Source organism: Dipodomys merriami, unplaced genomic scaffold (genome assembly GCF_024711535.1).
Source record: "Dipodomys merriami isolate MVZ:Mamm:240054 unplaced genomic scaffold, mDipMer1.0.p SCAF_1261, whole genome shotgun sequence".
Classification (NCBI taxonomy): Eukaryota; Metazoa; Chordata; class Mammalia; order Rodentia; family Heteromyidae; genus Dipodomys; species Dipodomys merriami.
In genome coordinates this window covers 170,275-190,080 of record NW_027202562.1, presented here as the reverse complement: position 1 = coordinate 190,080, position 19,806 = coordinate 170,275, and the positions used below count along the sequence as shown (strand labels likewise).

At 36.3% G+C, this 19,806-nt stretch overlaps 1 long non-coding RNA gene across 1 annotated transcript; it reads right to left on the bottom strand.

Moving 5' to 3' along the window:
* Window positions 1–16,560: 16,560 nt before the first annotated feature.
* Window positions 16,561–19,373, bottom strand: LOC138824123 (uncharacterized). Its single transcript, XR_011371004.1, has 3 exons — window positions 19,027–19,373; window positions 18,527–18,643; window positions 16,561–17,875 (listed from the first exon to the last, which is right to left on the bottom strand). It is a non-coding gene; the product is annotated as an uncharacterized lncRNA (long non-coding RNA).
* Between the last annotated feature and the right edge of the window lie 433 nt (window positions 19,374–19,806).

Sequence of the window (19,806 nt, the reverse complement as noted above, 5' to 3'; positions counted from 1 at the left end):
CACCTTAATAATAACAACAGAGAATTTTTTAAGGTCAAACAGAATGTTGCTTGTTAGAATTCTAGATTTTTTTTGTTCACTGATTTGAGCTGGTTGAGTCTATCTCTGAAAATAACTACATTGACATTCATTGGGTGAATTGTGAGCTACTAGTATATAAAAGTCAATTATGATTGCTTGTATGTTTTTTGAGACTCTGATTTATTTACTTCTTTAATTTGTCTACAGGTTTTTGGTTGGGCTTGTTCCTGTTTTTCAAAAGACCTATTGGTGCATAATTAGTGCGGATTCAAGATTGTTCTAATTTATTGCTGTACATACTCAAAGCTATAAATTTTCTTCTGAGTATTGCCTGTGCCCTCGTGTCCCAGGGAGGTAGTATTTTGTGTGTTCACTTCCACTGAATTCCATAAACCTTGGAACTGACCTCCATATCTCTTCAGTGACTCACTGATGATTTAGCAATGTGTTATTCAGTCTCTGTGAGTTTCAGAATTTTCTGTAATGCCTTTTGATGTCAAGACCTAATTTGGTCCCATCATGGTTTGACAGGATACAAGGAGTAATTTCATTTTTACTTTTGAATTTTCACAGATTTTTCTTGTGATCTAAGATATGACCTATTTTGGAGAACATTCCATGGGCTGCTGAGAGGGATATATATTGCGATGCTGCTAGATGAAATATTCTGTAGATATCTATTAGGTATAGCTTGTCATTGCAGTTATTTAGGTCTGAAGTTTTTTTGGCTAAGGTTTTACCTGGATGGCCTGTCCAGTGGTAAGAATGATGTGTTCAAGCAACCAACAATGTGTTTGGATGCATGCATATTTTTAGGTTAAGTAATATTTGTCTGATGAATTTGGGAGCTCTAGGATTCAGGGCATTGATATTTAGAATTGTAATATCCCCATGATGGAGAGTTGTCTTTATCAATATTTAATGTCCTCCTTTGTCTCTTTTTACTTTCATTCCACTTTTAATTTAAAGCCTATTTTGTCTAATATTTGTATAGCTACTCTGGCCTGTTTATGAAGTCCATTTTTAATTTGTAAAAATGATGTACAGAAGGGTTACAATTACATAGTCAGATATTGAGCACCTTTCTTTTGAATAGTGTCACTTCTTCCCTCATGTTCTCCCAGTTTTTCCCTTTCAACCTCCCTCCCCCATAAGTTGTATAGTTCATTTTCAATGTAGTGTCTAGGGCTGGGAAGGTGGCTCAGTGGTAGAGTGATTGCCTTGCATGCATGAGGCCCTGGGTTCGATTCTCAGCACCACATAAAGCAGAAAAAGCTAGAAGTGGTGCTATGGCTCAAGTGGTAGAGCGCTAGCCTTGAGCTGAAGAGCTGAGGGACAGCGCCCAGGCCCAGAGTTCAGGCACCATGACTGGCAAAAAAAAAAAAAAACAAAACAAAAAACAATGTAGTGTCTATTGAGTAGCACTGCTACATTTGTTGACCCTTTGTCCCACCATTTCTGTGTTTCCCCTTGCCCTTTCCAAACTTACATATAAAACCAAAGGTACAGAAATAAAAACAGCAACAGAAGACAGAAGGAAAAAGCAAAATAATAAAACTCTCATTATCATTTCTTGGAGATCATTTTGATGAACATTATTTTATATGATAATATTGATATAGCTATTGAGCCTTTGTGATCCTCTCCAAAGGGCATCCTCCATTTGATCTCACTGTATAAATTTTTAGAATCCCATATAATTTATCATGTCCAAGTCTAATGTTTTCACTTTTATCATCCAAGTGTGTTTACTTGTAGAATTATAGGCACATTCTAATACAACAAATGAGGGAAATCAAGCAACCTACATATATATGTATGTATGTATGTATATATATATATATATATATATATATATATATATATACACATATATATATATACAAGACATATATACTTTTATTGATCACTATTTACAAGTATGTATGTATGTATACATACATATATACACATAAATATTCAAATTCCATTCATCCATCAGAGACAATAATATTGTACCATTCTTAAGGAAAAAGAAACACGCAGAAATAATAATGTTAAGTGAAATTAACTGCACCCAGAAAAACTTAGGTTTCCTCACTTGTGGTAGATAGCAGCTGCTTCTAAATGTAAATTTATAAACATTTATTAAACATACTGGATGGTATGCAAACAGATACAAATGAATTATCTGAAGTGTCAGAGTCTATGTAGTGTGAAAATATTATCATTCTCTTAAAAGATTAAGTCAAAGCCCAACAAAATAAATGCCAGTAAATGTGTAGTGCAAGAGAGGACAGTGGGGGGCAATGTGAGAGGGGTAGGAAATTGAAGGGGAAAAGGATAGGCAAGAAACCATTGCATACTTCCCAGAATTGAAATATACAAAGCAAGGGGTAGTGTGAAATTGGGGTGAAGATGTTGAAGTGGTAACACAATTCCAGGTGCATTGTACACATAAACTGCTTTGTTAAATGGCAAGTAATTCCATACATGACATAATATTGAGATACGTAAAGACTGGGCTTGATTGGGAGGGATGGATGAGAATGTTGAAATGGGTGAAATTGATCAAGATGCTCTGTATCCATAAACTGTTTCAGTGAATAGCAACTCCTTTGTACAAGTAGTTAAAGATATTAAAATATTCAAAAAATTAATTATGATTGTTGAATAGAGAGTTTAACCTCAAGTCAATTCCCATTTAAAAATATTTTTAACCTGGAGGTTTGGAGAATCAAATTCCAATAATAAAACATTATGAATCTTTTTTTCTGAAAATTTGAAATTTAAATAAAAATTCCTTTGCTTTTTGTCAGCTATTGGGCTGCTATAAGAGAATACTTCAACGTAAGTGGCTTAAAAACATCAGGAGTATATTACCCATACTCTAGAAGCTTGAACATTGGTTATAAAAATGGTTATTCAAAGCAATTCCTTGTCTTATGGGGGGTCTACTTTCTGGTTCATTATAATTTATTTGCTGGACGTTCACATGGCAGAGTAGTTATATTGGGCTTCTTTTATCAGGATCATTATTTCAGGGTCATCTCTGAAAAGTTGATTCTAATGTCACCAGACAGGGAATACAATTTCAAAATGTGTATCTGGAAGTAGTTACATCGTCCAATATATTTTGCAACTTTTGCTTTAACTCTTAGTGTAGTGTATCATTTGGATATTATTTCATAAGAAATAATAACTTAAGGACAAACCTATATCGTGTAAATTATGTGAATGATTCTTCTTAACAATGGGAATAATTATAGTAATGGCAAAGTGAAGTACGATTGTTTAGTGGCTCTTGAATCACATCATAGGTAATCATGTAAACATGGTGCAATATTTCTAAGGCCCTTCTGATGTATTTGAACAATCTCCAATGAGTTAATTGCTTTCAGAAATACAGATCTCCTTTGATTTTAATTACTGTCTGCTATTAGGACTCCCACAGACACCAAAATTAGAGGATGCTAATTTCTCTGAAAAAATACATAATGTAATTGTTATAATTAATATAACATGAAGAATGTAATATTATTAGCATTATAAATACCAGAGTTCACATTATATAATACATTGACATCCTTTGGTTACATCAATTTTTAGAATATTTATAACTAAATGTAAATTGTTTGCAAATAGTTATTTAATGATGTATAAAAATGAGAAAAAGATTTGTGTACATATTTACTACAGATGCAAACAGATTCAGGTGGTTATTTATGATCCCTCATTTGTTGGTTTCATTCATGCATAGAGAACATGCAGAGAAGTGGCAATTGAAACCTTGCGTTTACTAAAGAGTTAACTTACATGAAATTTATGTTCTGCTAAATATCAGATTTTATAAATTAAATTGTTTTTGTCCCTTCCTTCCTTCCTTCCTTCTTTTCTTCTTTCCCTCCTTCCCTCCATCCCTACCTCTCTCTTTCTCTCTTCTTTCTTTCTCTTTCTTGTTTCTTTGTTTCTTTCTTTCTTTTTTCTTCCATTCTTCATTTCTTTTTTTTACTCAGAATACTTCTTAACACTATAGAAAAAATACCAAATGTTGTACTCCAATGTGTTATGAGGAATTATAACTATTAAATAGATTAATATTAATTTTAATAACCTAAGCTATATCTTAAAACAAAAAACTAAAAACCACTAAAAAGCACTTCACAAAAATGCAGGATATGTAACAAATATTACTTTTCATGTCATTGTTTATTTCTTCAAACTAAAATAAGAAGTTAGACATAATATTGTACATGTCTGTGTGTGTGTGTGTGAGAGAGAGAGAGTGTGTGTGTGTGTGTGTGCGTGTTTTGTTCTTGTGATTTGAACTCAAGGCCTATCCTTTACTTTTATTCACTCAAGGATAGTGCCCTAACATTTGATCCACAACTTCACTTCTGGCTTTCTCTGTGTGTGTGTGTGTGTGTGTGTGTGTGTGTGTGTGTGTGTGTGTGTGTGTGTGTGTGTGATTAATTGAGATGTGTCTCACAAACTTTCTTGCCAAGGCTGGCTTTGAAGTCCAGCTTCCAGAATAGCAAGGATTAGAAGCTTGAGACACTCATATTCAGCACAGATATAATATATCTAAGAATAAAATAAATTTCTTATTATTTGAATTCCAGAGGTCAATTTAACAAATTAACATTTAGATATTTATTTAGTTATTAAATCTGAACCTGTACTGTGGAAAAATACTTTTCATTTTTATGAAAAAATATGCACTAAAGGTTTCAATGACAGAATCTTTGGACAAATTGAATACTCTATTATTCAAAAGCAACAAAAGGATCATTAATCAAATTTCTCATGTAAGCTAAAATCAATAGGATCTATCAGGCTGACTGAAGCAATTTGTCATTAACTTTAAATTTTATCTATTGCAGCTACATGATTTTCTATTCTTTTTACCCTAAACTTTTTGACATAAAAATTTAGATTTATACATTTTTTTGAATATGCAGAAATCTTAGTTACTGGTCATGTATTTCTGAGATTTGAGTACCAAGTCATTTCAGAGAAACACTGAATTTCATATATTTTATGTCAACACTGATTTTTAGAAATTGAATCAATCTCAATATGAGCTAACTAAAGCAAAATATTCTATGACTTATCCAATTATTCCTATATATTTGAATATAACATTATTGAATGGCAGGAAATTCATATTATACCTACTCTCTATAGAAGTTATAGTATTCATTTTTCCTTCAACTAGAAAGAATGAACCTCACTATAAATGACAAAAAAACTTGAATATAAATGCCATAAAATTATGAAAAATTCAAGTCATTATGAGTTAGATGAAATAGTCATTTTTGAAGATCAAAAATGAAATCTCTTGAAGCTTCCTTATCTGTTAAATAAAATGTATTTGCAGTCTAAATATTTCATTCATCTCTCCAGCAATTGTATAACCAAACCAACTCCATGCCAAATAGCTCCTCTGATTAATTGAAGTAAATACTTAGGAACAGAAGTTATCACAATTGTACAGAAATATCTACCCACCATTCTAGAAATTAAATCTGAAATCATAAAGGATTGGGATTAATAATTAGTTTTCACTATGTTGCCATAAAGAGGTGGTGAACCTTTTCAAGTGGGCACAGCTGTAGAGATTTGGTCACTGAGAACTTGTGATCAGAGGACGTTAAGATCAAAGTCCTTTCCTATTCTTCCTTCTTTTTCTTCTCTGTCTCCTTCTCATTTTCCTTCTCCCTCTCTCTTTACCCCTCTTTCTCCCTCTCCCACTCCTATTCCTCCTCTTCTTTTCTTCCTGGCTTCCACGAATATACATACTCCATCACATGTTCCTGACATGGGTACTGTGTCAACCCAAAGCAATGAGGATAAGAAACATAAACTGAAATGTATAAAATCAGAAGCCAAGATTAATCTTTCCTCCTTTTAAGTTGATTTCATAAACTATTTTGTCATATTAATAGGAGACTGACACAGCATGTTCTCATTTATTATAAGGGATAAGATTTACTGGAAAAAATCTGACCAACATTGCCCTAATGAAATGATTGATTAAATTAATATTATAGTAGGGCAAATCTACTTTAAAATATCAGTTATCCTTCAAAAAGAGGCAAAAAATTTACCACTATGGTTTGCTATGACAAGACATCAGAATTCACCCTTTTCCTCAAGGAAATAAATCTGTAATTGGCACTATTGTCAATTTCACAAATGATTTAATAAGACTGAAGAACAAATTTCAACTCAAACTGCGTGATATAAAATTTACTTTGTCCCTGTAAACAACCTTTGTATTCTATCTATGTTTGGTCCCTAAAATGACTTGCATTTTATTCTAATCATATTTTTAATTAACTTTAAGTATGTGATTGGGGGTTGCTGTTTGACCAGGCAGTTTATAAATAGTGTTTAGTGAGTTATTTTGTTTTCCTTTTTTTCTCTCCTGAGGTTTGAACTCTTTGCCTGGGAGCTGACCCTGAGCTCCTTTGGATGAACACTAGAAATCTATCACTGGAGGAACAGCAGCACTTTCAGATTTTTCTCAGATTTCACTGGAGATAAGAATTTCATGGACTTTCCTGCCTGGGCTGGCTTCAAACCTCAATCCTCAGCCTCCTGAGTATCTAGGATTACAGGCATGAGCTGCTAGTGCTTGTCTTAATACAATGCTTCCTTTTTTTTTTTTTTTTTTTTTTTTGCCAGTTCTGGGTCTTGAACTTAGGGCCTTGACAATGGGCACTGTCCTTGAGCTTCTTTTCCTCATGCTAGCACTCTGCAACTTGTGTCACAGTACCAATTCCAGCTTGTTTTGTTTATGTAGTACTGAGGAATCAAACCCAGGGCTTCTCACTACCACTAAGTAAGTCTACCACTAAGCCACATTCCTAGCCCAGTACAATGCATCTTGATGATCATTGTCTCTCATCCTTCTCAATCCTATCTCATCTCTCAATTTACATAATTTTGTAGAAGATTCACTGACTCACAATGTCATATATAGTCACTTAGAGGATATGTCACAATTCGTATTTTATTGATAGTCTCATTCATCAACATACTAAATGTATGCATTACAGAATTCTGTGATTTTAAATGCTAAATTAACACTCAGATTCACCCACTACTATTCTAAAATTTTTCCTAAGGTTAATGCAAATGCAATCTGTAATTCTTCGATAAAGTACAATGATTCATAGAAAGTTAAGAGTTGGACTATGAACATCACCTTCAGTTCTAGAACATTTTATCATTACTACCCCCTCAAAATACTCCAATATTTATTAGTAGTCACTTCCTGTCATCATTTCAACCTACCCTCCACTTGACCAACCATTACTTCATAGTCTACCACTACAGATGTGCCAATTTTAAAAAGCTCATTTAATTAGAAAATGCAGTCTATTTTATCCATTTCTCCCATGTAATATTAGTGTTTCCCAAGTAAGTTCATGTAAATTTTTCTGACAGATAGACCATATTGTTTTGTATACATGTATAGAATTATATAATGTCCTCAATGGGCATTTCAATATTTTATTATATATTATTGTAAAAGGTTTTGCTATCTATATTCTTGTACATGTGTCTCATTGGTCATGTGTTGAAATCTATTTTGTATATAAAACTATGACTTAAAATGCTGGATAATAGAGCAACTAGATGTGTAGTATCTTAAAGATTGCCAGTATGTTTAATAAACTGACTATATCACTTTAAGTGCTAAGCAACAAAGTATAAGGATTCCAATTTCTACATAGTGGTTGTGCAGTGCTATCTTATTGTTGTTTCTATTTCCACTAATCTCTATATGTATGCAATGTCTAGGTATGCTATGATCTTTTAATATGTTCTTTGGTTGTTGGTATATTATTACAGAGATATGTATTTGGATTTTTGGATAACATATTCAGGATGGTTAAAGTTTTTCATTGGCATTAATATGCTCTTAATATATTTCTGATTCAAATCTCTTTAAATAAGTGTATATCTATACATACTATGTGTACCTATGCATATTTCATATTTATATGTGTATATATACAAATAACTATATATGTATATTATTATTTTCATTTGTCCATAAGCGATCATTTTACTTTATTTGCCAAACATGTCCTTTATTGATTTTACTTTAGCATTAAGCAGTCTTAAAGATAGGCTCAAGTCTAACATTTTAGTATTATCTTAGACACCAATGGCCTTCTAGTCTAATGAACCATGAGCCCTCAGAATGTTGACCAAATTTCTTAGTTCATTTACACAATTACTATAATTATGTATTTTCGCGTCTATCTTTGTTTCATTTCACCAGAGAATCTGTATTTATCCTTTATGTCATACATGAATACCAATGCCTTTGGAAGATATTTATTAATTGGTGCATATTAATTGTATGAAGAAATCTTATTGAATATTTTGCACATGCACATATTGATCAAAGGCCTGATTAACCTGTTTCTGTCTTTCTCCATTCCCGTTGCCCCTTATTTTTCAACTGTTTTCTGTTAATGTCTTTGTGCTATCTCCACACATCGTCAAAATGTATTTCAGTGTTGTTCACCCAGTATCATTGAAAATTATAAAATGCTGAATATAAAGGCAAAAATCTAAGTAAATATAGACATACAATTTTTGTGGATTGGAGGATACATTTGAGCAAAGTTATTTAATTGTCTCCTGCTTCATCCCCCTCCTTTTATTTGGTCATTCTTGGGGCTTGAAATCTGGGCCTGGGTACTGTCCCTCAGCTCTTCAGCTCAAAGTGAGTGCTCTACCACTTGAGCAACTGTGCCACTTCTGGATTTCTGGTGATTAATTGGAGATAAGAGTCTCACAGACATTCCTGTTCCAGCTGGCTTTGAACCGCAATCCTCAGATCTCAGTCTCCTATGCAGCTAGGATTATAAGCATGAGCTGACAGTGCCCAGCTTCACAATTTTATTTATAAGTTTATGACAATTTCTTGAAACACCTGACCAGCACTCTTGACTCATTGACAAAAGAAAATAAACTGGAATACATTTCTCTGTCTAATATTAAAGGTGTTAGTGTAAAATTGTTATATTTGTAGAGGAAAGATTATAAAGCTCAATGGGTCTGGACGGCACCAGATTAGAGCCACATACATATTATCAAGGAATATTTAATAAGAGTTTAAAACCAAACACTTGTGGAATGACACTCTCTTTAATAAGTGGTGATAGATTAGACAGTATTGGGGAGAATTAAAAAGTGAACATTGACTTAAATATAACAATTTATTCAAATATTATCTTCAAGCAGGTTTTGAAAGTGGCATATAAAACAAAAGAGTGATGTAAATATAAAGCAAAGGAAGATGTCTTGACAATTTAAGCATACTTAAATATGGCATTAAAATTATTGGAAAGGAAAACTTGATATAGTATAACTCAATAAAACTCAATAAAAGTCTAAAATAATTTAGTCTTGTATACAAATAGTGAATAGAATTTAGGAGCAGGGTGCTCATGTATCTCATCACAGCTAGGCTGTGATTTGAGTATTACTGTTTGAAGGCAGCCCACAAAATAAAGTCCCTGAGAATCGTATCTCTGCTTAATCAGCAAAAAAGCCAGAAATGAGGCATGACTCAAATGGTAAATTTTTTTTTTATTTTTTTTTTTTTGGGTCCAGTCGTGGGGCCTGAACTCTGGGCCTAGGTGCTGTCCCTCAGCTCTTCAGCTCAAGGCTAGCACTCTACCACTTGAGCCACAGTGCCACTTCTGGCTTTTTTCTTTTTTGCTTGTGTGGTGCTGAGGAATAGAACCCAGGACCTCATGCATGCAAGGCAAGCGCTCTACATTGAGCCACTTTCCCAGCCCCTCAAATGGCAAATTGTTAACAAAATGCAACAAATCTCAGGGGCCCTGATTTCAATCCCCAGGACCATACATACATGTACAAAATTAATAATAGTAATACTAATAGTGATGATGATGATGGTGGTGGTAATGATGATGAAGGGTACCCATAGTCAAGGATAAAATATTTGCAAATCCTGTACCTGAAGAATGCCTCAAATGTAGACTCTACATAAAATGCTCAAAACCTAATGTTTAAAAAAAAATCGATTAGAAACCAGCAAAATACATGTTGTGAAAAATAAGCACAAGAAAAGCATCATCAGTCATCAAATGAATGCACATTAAAACTAAAATGACATTATAAAACATATATGAGAATTACTTCACATAATACAACAATGTCCGTACTAAATGCTATCAAGAAACAGAGAAACTGGATGCTGGCAGGAATTCAAATGGGAAAGCCACTTCTGAAAACATTTTGACAGGTTCCTAGAATATGAAATATGCAACAACCTACAGTATAGCACAGGAATTGAGTTCTTTAGGCTTTGTCTCATAGAAATAAAATGTAACATTCACCCAAAGGCCAAAACACATAGGTTTATACCAGCATTATTTCCTCTAGTCAGTTCAGGCTTTCTTCAGGTAAATGGGAAACGAATTGTGCTACATTCTATAATGACAGAACCAAAGGCAACTTCTGGGAATACAATACATTATTAAGGCATACAACAACTGACAATAATCTACCATAGATTTGAAGGAAATTCTAAAAGCTTATTTATTGCATGAGCTAGAAGTCGGAGAAAAAAAAAATGTGTTGGTTGCCAGGATGAAACAGGTTTGGGATGGGACAAAGAGAAGTAGTGGGTTTAATTATAAAAGGGAAGCATGAGACAAGACTCATTTTTGGTAAAGAAACGTTATCTGTAAATATGATATATTAATATAGAATTGATAAAATTATATTGGACTTAATATGTGCACAAAATAATTAAAGTAACTGAAGTCTGCATAAGGCACTTGTGAAATATTAATGTCCTACTTGTGATGTCATTCTATAAATATTTAAAGAAACTGGGAAAATATTCAAGGGCTTTCTCTGTGTTCTTCTTATAACATCATAAAGATCCATACTAAGCTCAATAGAATTTAATGATATCTAGAAAATAGAAGTCAATATCGAATGTTTACATTGGAAAATAGTCTGAGTCCAAGCTTGCTAATTAGAAGGCAGAACTTTAGAACACCAACATCCAAGGCCAGTTCTGACAAAAAAAAAAAAAAAAGTGAGAAACTATAAAAGCACAGAAAGCTAGGTATAGTGTAATTTCCCTGTTATCTCATGTTTGTGGAAGCCATAGGTAAGAGATTATTGCTCAAAGGAGGCTTGGCCAAGAAGTAAGACCTCATCTGAAAAATAGTGGTCAGAGCCTTAGCAACTTCAAGCACCAGTAGTGCCAAAGGAAAAAAGAAAAGAAGAAAACAGAAAACTAAAGGAAAGGATAGAAAAGGAAAACTATTTCCTCTTCATTCTTGTAGTTTTATGTCATTGGATATAAGAATTGAGAGTAATTTGTATACTGTTTTAACAATCAGGCCTCTCTAACATGAAAGCATTTATTTCAAGTAATTATTTTATTATTACTATTTATTACCTTATTATGCCTTCTTGGAGATTGAACCCATGGCTTTGTATATATTAGTCTAGTCCTACAACTGAGCTGTACCCCAGCTCTCTTGTATAGTTTTGGAAATTTTTTATGAATTCTTCAATAGATAGCTACTCTACTTTTCATCTTATCTTTTCTCTCCCACTTTTTCCTCTATATATTTTAGTTTTTGTTTTGAAAACATTCCTCAATTTTATCTTCTAAACCTACAATTTTGCTTTGAGATTACAGGGAAGTCGGTTATTTTATGACATCTATTAAATTATATACAGATATATGTATTTCATATGCATGATTGATTCTTAGAGTTCATTGCAATATGGTCATATGTACATAGGTATTGAGCCATTGTGATCCTCTCCTAAGAAGAGCTGCCCTTGTTTTCACCATGTGAATGCTTAGATTGCTGTTAGTTATTCATGCCCAAGTATAATTATTTGTCTTTTACTACCTACTGGATTAACTTGTAGATTTATGGGCATATTCTAGTTATTATAAATGAGGAAAATCATGCAGTATATATTTAATTGGATCTGGCTTATTTCACTTAATATCATTTTTTCCAGTTTTTCCAATTCCTCAGGAATGGGGTAGTGCCATTCTTTCCGATAGAAGCACAGAATTCCATCAATACAACAGAATTGAAGACCCAGAAATGAATCCACTCCTACAGGCACATAAGCTTTGATAAGGGAGCCAGAAACAGGATGGAAGAAAGACAGTGTAAAACTGAATTTGGAAATCCTTACCCAAAAGACCACCAGAGACCATCAACAATGTAAAAGCAAAGGAGTCTTTATTGCAAGCTAGAACTTGGTCCCACCACATACATGGCAGCAGCCCATGACGCTAAGAGGCCCCAAGACCAGGGTTATAGTACTTTTTATACAATTTTTAGGGAAGGCAGGGACTTACAACAAATTATAACACATCGCAGGGAAACTCTTAATACAATTCTATAGTATGACTGGCGCACTACAAAGCAGAAACAGGTTGTTGGTTAGACCAGAGGGTTGAAGTACTTTAAACTGGTTGGCTTGCACCACAGGGAGTCTCAAGGACACACTTGCTAAACTGCAGGGTTCCTTTTTTAAACAAACACCACCTGTGGCCTGACTGCGGGGGTCACCATGCCCTCCAGCACCTGCCTGCCTGCGGTTTCCCCAAGGATAGTTTATGTTCCTAGTTGCCAGGGAATTGCTTCTTCTGTTCATTCCCAGGTCGGGCTCATGGTCAGCTGCATAACTCATACTTCAGAAGATGACATCTAGCTCAAGATGGAGTCACTCAGGCCTCAGGCTCCTCATTTCCCCCTTTCTGATAGGCCTTAAGGGCCAATCATGGTCCTTATGGGCACACATCATGTTCTCCATTGGGTACCAGATGATATTGAGCCTTTAAGATCATCAGCTGTACAGTGTTAATGCGTTTTCTAACAAACATCCCTAGCCGGTTTACAACACTGGACCCGACTGTGAGTAACAAAATTAACAGTACCAAAGGCCCTTACATTTTTTTCCACCAGTCCTGACTCTGTATATCAGTTAACTTAATTTTATACCAGCAGTACTCATGAAGCTCCAATATTAAGACATACTCATACCATTTACTACATACTTAAACTGTCTGAGGTTTGTCTTCTTTACTCCAATGACTTAATGTTTTAAGACAATCCTTACTTTTCAAATCCTTTTTTATCCAAAGAGGATACTAATTTTTTCCCAATTCCTTTCCCAAGGCTTTCTTTACTACCCTCCTCTTGTTTGCAATTCCTTGAACTTCTTTGTGGCTAGAGTTTTAAAATGCCCATTTTTCCTTTGGCTTGCAGAACCAAGTTATCTCAGAGCAGCCTCAAGTCACCACTGGGATGCAGAAACTTGCTAGATTTTAAGGCTAAGAGCAGGGCTGGGTCTCATTACTACCTGTATTGAAAACAAACTCAGATTATTACCATACCAGAGCCAAATTTGGCTGTGACTATAGAGTGGATTTTCAGTCACTATGCACTGAAGTGCCTAAGGCAAGCAAGCCAGTGATATCCTTGCCCCCAATATCCACTGTGGGAATAGAGAAGGTTTCTGGATATCACCCAAAAGAATGTCCCACAAGATCTCAGTTTTAGCAGCTTTCAACCAGGATGCAGTCTCAGGTGATGGAATCAGGCAGTTCACTCTACTTTTTTCACAGTGGAGGTGGTCAGGGTAACAATGTAGATTTCTTCCAGGGGACTGTCAAGCTGTAGCAGCAGCAGCAGGGTCTTTCAGTGGCTTCAAGGGACTGTCACACCTCCTGCTGGGCTGCAAATTCCTACACAGACTGGTTAAGGATACATTGCATAGGCTAGGCAGGCTGTGACCCCACTAGTTTTTAAGACTATTTAGACAATAGCCCACGACAATTTACCAAGATGACAACTTTTTAAACTAGATAGTTCTTTTCATAAGGCTGATTTTCTAGGCAGATATAGAGGGCTCAGGCCTGTACTATTTCCCATGCCTTTTCCTTCTGTCTATTTGGACACAACTTTTTAAAGTGACTCTGGTCCCTTGTTCTTAAAAGCGGAAGATGGGTGAATATTCATCTTCTGTAACTTCTTTAAGCTGACTCAGGGGTGTTGATCCTACCTAGCCAGGAACCTATAACCTTAGCCTATTTTACAAAGAACAATATTTTAACTTTTGGCAAATGCACAAACCTTTTCTCTGGCTACAGCAGTGTAGCTTGTTTAGCCTTCTGGTTTGCAAAAGCATCTTTCTGGATGGCTTAGGAATGTGGTCTCTAATGATGCCCCAGTTACCTATGCAGACCTTCGGAGAGATATCAATAGAAACACACTTACAGGTTTACAAACTTTTTCCTGAGGAGATGAATTTCATGTAGCTGGTGTCAGCTCAAAAATTATTGCCAATTAGAATTTTTGGCACATACAAGGGTTGGGATTTAAACTATCCCCCACATTTTATAACTTTAGCTTTTTACTACTGTCACAGGATGGCAAGTTCCTGTCCCTTACGAGGTAAATAGTCATGGACATTAGGCATGCTTACAAACTGTCTTCGTATGACCTCCTGGCTCTGATCAATTCTTGAAGGGCCGTGCACAAATGACTCTAGGATCTGACATTTCTGCCATCCAAGCAGTGGCTTACTACCTCTGGATGCTCCACCATTGCTTTCGTTCCAGGAGTGTCTTCTCCACACTGGAAAAAATGCCTCATTGGCATTTCCCTTAGTTGGTCGCTGAACTTGAACTCAGGGCCTGAGTGCTGTCCCTCAGCTCTACAGCTCAAGGTTAGCACTCTGCCACTTTGAATCCCAAAGCAACTCTGCTTGCTCGTTCAGCACTCTGCTGGATGATTAGAGGTGACAGTCTCACAGGGACCTTTTTCCTCCCTGGGCTGGCTTCGAACCAGTTTGCAGATCAATGAGTCTTATAGAAGGCCACTTTATTCCAATTAAAAGCAACAAGGTGGTCAACATAGAAGTAGCTTTTTTTTTTTTTTTTTTTTTTTTTTTTTTTTTTTTTTTTTGGTCGGTCATGGGGCTTGAACTCTGGGCCTGGGTGCTATCCCTCAGCTCTTCAGCTCAAGGCGAGCGCTCTACCACTTGAGCTACAGCGCCACTTCCGGTTTTCTGGTGGTTTATTGGAGATAGGAGTCTCACGGTCTCTCCTGCCCGGGCTGGCTTTGAACCGCGATCCTCAGATCTCAGCCTCCTGAGTAGCTAGGATTACAGGCGTGAGCCACCAGCGCCCGGCCATAGAAGTAGCTTTTAAGCATGCTCTTACCTGGAACTTATAAAAGCCAAAATTACATCTAACAAACTTGTAAGAATCCTTTGTACTTTGCTCTGGGCTTGCTGGAAACTGTTTAAAAAAAAAACCTATAAGAGCAAACTAGAATAGCAATTATTTTGGTAATCCTAATTTTTCCTTTGTGCACTTTGAGGCAAATATTAAGAACAATTTTACTCTTAAACTTTATATCCAAAAATCCATTCCTAATTTTTAAGCCTCCTATTAATCTCCTTTTTAATATTCTATACATTAGTTTTTAGTTGCATTTTAAAAAATCTCTTAAAATCTTGAGGCAAAGTGTCATTCATTGTCTCTTGGCTGCTTGTTTTAAAACAGATACACACTAAAACTTTTAAACTTAAATGTCAATTTTTCCTTAATGCAAGAATTACAATCACCATCACTGTACCAAGAAGCTAGACATAACACTCTTATGACTTTTAGAAACATATACTACTTGTAGAACATCATTGAAAGCAAATCACATTATACAAATAAACTTTTTAACCCTCTTTTTAAGTCCAAGGGGCAGTTTTAGCAATACTAATCAGATCATCACATCACTCATTTTAACAATCATGTTTCCAGTGTCAATCTGTAGGGAAAAGGGACAGAACAAAGATGGGCCACTTGGCCCCTCCTATGGAATGGGCACGTACCTAAGCCAACTCTTTAGTGTTAGGTGAACTGCCTTTGTGCCAGCTTGCCCCCTTTCACCATGCATGGACTCCTCCCAGGGCCTGTCCCATTATCTGTGGACTTCCTCAGGGCCTGTCCCACCATACATGACCAGCTGAACTGCACTTCTGCCTGTTCACTCCTCACCCCTAAAGACAGGTCTTCTGTTGGTTTCTAAGTTTTCCCTTTTCTTATCTCTTGGTTCTCGAATGAAATACACAGTTTTAGACAGACAGAACAGGTAACATCTTTGACAGTGTTAAACTAACCTTTACACTTAAATTTCTAATATTTATCCCCAAATTTTAGCCAAGGAACTAAATTCCAAACAGCCAATGTATTTGTGTTAAGCCAGATATCTTGATTACAGTATAAACAGCCTTATGCATTTTAAAATATTAGATTTTAAAATACCAGATTTCTAATTTTTTAATTTTTATTTATTTTTATTGTGAAAATACTGTACAGAGGGGTTACAATTAGATGGGCAAGATAATGAGTACATTTCTTATCAAGCATTGTAGCCTCCTCCTTTGTTTCCCCTTTCCATCCCTTCCCAGCCTCCCCCCACCCCCCCACCCAATCCTTCCTGCCCCTCCCCCCCACAACAAAGTTGTAAAGTTGGTTTTCCACATGAAAACTTGTACTTTTCATTGTTGCAACGGGTCCACCTGTATCCTTATTTAAACAACTTGTTTTTCCCCTTCCCCTCCAAAAATTATACCGACATCAAATACAGTGAAAGCAGGGGTTATACTGTGGGGGAGGGACATACAAAGCAACAAAGAAATAATCTTATAAATGCATTAGAAACAAATGCATGAAAGAAAAAAACACATTTGAATACATATCTTAGAGTTCATTTTCCTAACATCACCTGATCTGACCTTTTCTGCTTGACTCAGACATATACTAGATATTGCAAATAAGGGAAACAATGGGACCTATGTTTCTTTGGACCTGACTTACTTCACTTAATATAATTTTTTCCAAGTCTTTCTATTTCCTAACACATGGGGCAATGTCATTCTTTCTGATGGAGTCATAGAATTCCATTGTGTATATATACCACATTTTCTTGACCCATTCATCTACTGAGGGGCATCTGGGTTGGTTCCATAACTTAGCTATAGTAAATAGTGCTCCAATAAACATAGTCGTGCTGGTGGTCTTGTTTGTATACTTTTGGGTAAATGCCCAAAAGTGTGATTGCTGGGTCATATGGGAGCTCTATGTGGAGTCTTTTGACGAACCTCCATACTACTTTCCAAAGTGGTTGAACAACTTTACATGACCACCAACAATGCAGTAAGGTTCCCTTCTGTCCACATCCCCTCCAGCATCTGTTGTTTTTAGAGTTCTTGATTTCAGCCATTCTAACTGGAGTGAGGTGGTATCTCAATGTTGTTTTGATTTGCATTTCTTTTATGGCTAGAGAGGTTGAGCATTTCTTCATGTGTTGATTGGCCATCTTTCTTTCCTCTTCAGAGAAGTTTCTCTTTAAGTCTTTAGCCCACTTAGTTATTGGGCAGTTGTTTCTTTGAGGATTTGTTGTCGGGGGATTTAATTTTTTGAGTTCCAGGTATATTTTAGATATGAGACCCTTGTCCATTGTATGGCTAGTGAAGATCTCCCAATCCGTAGGCTTTCTATTGATCTTGCTAGCTATGTCCTTTGCCATGCAGAAGCTCTCTAACTTCATGCAATCTCATTTGTCCAACCTTTCTTTGATTTGTTGTGTTTCTGGGTCTCTATTAAAAAATTTTCAGCCTGTGCCAAGGAGACCTAGCATTTCTCCTATTGCATCCTGTAATGTTTTCAGAGTGTCTGCTTTGACTCGAGGTCTTTGATCCATTTGGAGTTGATTCTGGTGCAAGGTGATATGGCCCCCATAAACAGGCGGGAATTGCAATCCTAATATCAGATAAAATAGACTTCAAATTAAAATTCGTGAGAAGAGACAAAGAATGTCACTACATACTAATTGAGGGATCTCTCCTTCAGGAGGATATTACAATTCTAAATATCTATTCACCAAACAACGGAGCACCCAAATTTATCCAAGAAACACTACTTTCCTTCAAATCCTACATAGATCCAAAGACATTAATTGTTGGGGATTTTAACACACCACTTTCCCAACTAGATAGATCAACTCAGCAAAAACTCAACAAAGAAACCGCAGATCTAAACAACTGCAAAGATCAACTAGATTTAACAGACATCTGCCGAAAATTTCACCCAGCAGCATAAGAATATGTCGCGACCACCTCGACCAGCAAGGAAGACACAATGTGGTTTATTCAGGACCTTTTACAACATCTTCTCTCCTGCTTCTTCTGCCCGCTTCTTCCTGCTTCTCTGTCTCCCCCCCCCCCCCCCCGCCCCCGCGCTCTGGTTATAAGTCTCCTGGATGGCAAATCCTGAAGCACCACGTGGCATATACCGATAGGGTCGCAAACACGGAAGCAAACTAGGAGCCAAGTCATAGCCATATAAGGAGTTGTTTTTACAGAGAGCACTTGTCACTGGGAAGACAGAAGGCGGGAGCCAGCGCCATCTTACCAAGGAGCTACAATGTTGCTTTTGCGGCCACGCCTTACTGCCTGGCCGTCTTTGGTCGTGGCTCCCGCAGCTCTCCACAAGAATACACGTTTTTCTCAACAGCACATGGAACATTTTCTAAAATAGACCACATTTTAGGCCACAAAGCAAACTTGTCCAAATTCAGAAACCTTGCATTCTCTCTGACCACAAGGGAATAAAATTAGAACTCAACACCAGATTTTCTAATTTTTAAGTTAAAGAATCCTTAAAAAGCCGTTAAAAACAATGTGAAGATTCCTTAAAATTTTTGGTAATGTCCAAACCTCATAACCTTTTGAATTTTAAACTTAAACTCACCCATTGTTACAGCATGCTGACAACTCTTATCTTGAACATGTTCATAAACACATACAAAACACACAGATCTTAAAGCACACAAAAAATCAAAATCAGTTGTACGTACATTTTCTAAAGTTTTTTAAAAAATTTTAAGACAATATTTCTTTTAAACGAAGTACCTTTGTTGAGCTTCATTTTTCCAGGGCTTGCTTGTTTAGCAAGGTATTTCACTAATCAGTCTTTTGAATCCCTTCTGTTGGAGGAGGGCTGGGTGAGGGGGTCACCTGAAACTGAATGGGCCTGATTTTTACCCAATTTTGACAAAAGCACTTTACAAATTGTTAAGCTGTCTGGAGCAGCTGAAAGTCCAGACCAGGCTCACTGCTATCTACACCCTAACCTCTCCAGCAGCCTCCACCAGGAGAAGGTGCACCTGAGGCTTGTCCATGCCCCTCCTCTTGGCTGCTGTAACAAAAGAAGGGGGGAGGGAGACTTAGCAGGTCTGTGACCAAGCCCAGCCAGAGGCTGAGACTTTTATTCCCCCAGAGATGTTCAAATAAATATCAAAAACACTGATAAACACAAAAACCAAGGATTCACATTTAAAACTGGTACCAATTCTAAAACGGAACTAGACAAAACAACAACCAAAGGCTGAGTTGGGGACTAATGGGCCCCCAGAAATTTGTGCTGTTCTCAAGCTGAATCCAGAGTTTGCTGAGTGAGCCTGCCACTCTCACCCAGAACTTCCCTACCTCAGAAAACATAGAACAGAAAACACACCAAAGTAAACAAGACAGACAAGTGGCCACAAAGACAAAATCAGGTCTCAGTGAATGGGGCAACATCTCAACACCACTCACTTACCAGGGGACTCGGACCCCCTCTACTCACCTTGGGAGGATTTTTCTTTTAGATTCCTGCAAACATTGACCCAGGAGCCTTCCAAGGCAGAGGAG